Below are 2,110 nucleotides of genomic sequence, written 5' to 3' on the forward strand. Positions count from 1 at the left end.
CCTGTACCAGAAAAAAAAGTAAGTAAGCAGCTGGGGTGATGGCTCAGTGGTGAAGCCATACAAGCACAAGGACCTGAGTTCAGGCCTTGGCTCCTGTATAAAAACTGAATGCAGGGGCACACATCTTTAATCTCAGCACTCAGAAGGCAGAGGTAGGAGGATCGCTGGGTGTTCAAGGCTAGCCTGCTCTACATATTGAGTTCCAAAATAAATAAAAAATAAAGTTGCTAGCAATTGAGGAAGACACTTGACAATTGAGGAAGACACTTGATATTGACCTCTGAAGAAACACACAAAAGAAGCAAACGACCCCTTAAAGTTTCCTCATGTTCGTGTGTGCATGTGTGTATTCATGTGTGTATAACACTGACTTTATTGGCGTTACTTACAGGAGACCTCATGCTCCTTTGAAATCCAGCTCTTTCCCAACTCACTTCCTACCCCCTGTGGGGCCCAGGGCCACCTGGCCACACATGTGAGGCCCAATTCACTCTGCTGCCATGGCAGGTTTGATAGAAACCAGCACCAGCTAAAGAGTAGGCCTGAGTTTCTTGGTTTACTGGCAGGCAGTACTGGGTTCCAGGAAAAGCTATAAGCTGACACCACTCAGGGAGGGCCAGTGTCTAAAGAAAAGTACTTGCCTGGCATTCCAACCATTAGATAAGATCACCAGATGTCCCTGAGCCCAGGACTCACCTATTCCCTTTTTTCCAAGATACCCCTAGACAAATGTCAGCCAATCAGGGTCCTGAACCCTGGAAAACCCTTCACCCCAACAACTTCTACTATGATAAAACCCCTACCCCAACTGGGCTGGGCACTCTCTACTCTCAACCACTGTGACAGATAGACAGAGGGTCCCAGCTCAAGCTTAAATAAAGGTTCTTTGCCTTTACATATGGGTTTCGGTCTCCGTGGTGGTCTTTTGGGGGTCCCCCCAATCTGGGCATAACACCCGCATGTAATGATTCACTTTATGTCACTACAGATTAGTGTGTATAAGTATTCCTTTTTATATGTATGAGTCTATGAGGCTTAATGATTGAGAGACTCATCCATGTTATCCACTCTGTTCATAGCTGGTTCCTTTTCCTCTTTTTATATTTTATTTTATGCGCATTTGGTCAGGTTCTCTGGAACTGGAGTTACAGACAGTTGTGAGCTGCCATGTGGGTGCTGGGAATTGAACCCTGGTCCTCTGGGAGAGCAGCCAATGCTCTTAACCGCTGAGCCATCCTTCCAGCCCTGGCTGGTCCCTTTTCATGTTGAGGAATGCACTTCACTTTCTTTATGCATTCTGCTGCTGCTGCTGCGCATTGAAGTTGCTGGAAACACTCGTGTACCTGCAAGTGTTTATATACGTACACTCCCACTACCAGCATCGTGACTGAGTTGTTCCAGGATCCAGGTAGCACTTGACGGGGCACTAGACAATTTCATTTTCATATTTCACAATATAAGTGAAAGCTGCACTTCTTTTATCCACTTCTCCCCTCCAAAACTCTTCTCTCTGTTAGGATGGGGTAAGTCTTCCTTGTCATGCAGCTAGAAGACACTCAGGCTTAGCATGGTGATCGCTTGGTGGAAAAGAACAATCTTTTTCTTATCTTATCTGTCTGGCCGAGTCATACCAAACTAAGTGGGCAACTTCATAGAGATAGTGGGAAGTCTCATCATTGCAGGCCCAGGCATCATGGGCATGTGGCCACCCATGGGTGTCCTCATTCCAGGAGCAGGTTCCACTGGGCTCATCCCAGGAGGAGGGGGCCTACTACTGGCATCATGGGAGGGCCTCCCACATGGGGTGCAGGCATCATGCTCAGGCAAGGAAGATCTGGGAGACTCGGGGGAGGTGGGATCCTGGCCCTTGCAGAAGGAGGAGCAGAAAATGGAGCTGGAGGTATCTTTCCTTGTTGAAATGCAGCCATTGTGTTGTCAAGCAGGCTCTTGGCCTGCTCTTCCATTTCTGGTAATAGTATTTCACGGTCTCTTTGTGTTTCCGACCACTGCAGTGAGTCTTTCTCACAGATGGAGAACCATGGCTAAGATGCATATCGCAGACCATGCAGTGTGTCTTTCTCACAGATGGAGAACCATGGCTAAGATGCAT

At 47.5% G+C, this 2,110-nt stretch overlaps 1 pseudogene; it reads right to left on the reverse strand.

Moving 5' to 3' along the window:
* Window positions 1-1,608: 1,608 nt before the first annotated feature.
* LOC101985965 lies at window positions 1,609-2,110 on the reverse strand (annotated as a pseudogene).

This window comes from Microtus ochrogaster, chromosome 5, assembly GCF_000317375.1.
Source record: "Microtus ochrogaster isolate Prairie Vole_2 chromosome 5, MicOch1.0, whole genome shotgun sequence".
In the NCBI taxonomy this organism is placed as follows: domain Eukaryota; kingdom Metazoa; phylum Chordata; class Mammalia; order Rodentia; family Cricetidae; genus Microtus; species Microtus ochrogaster.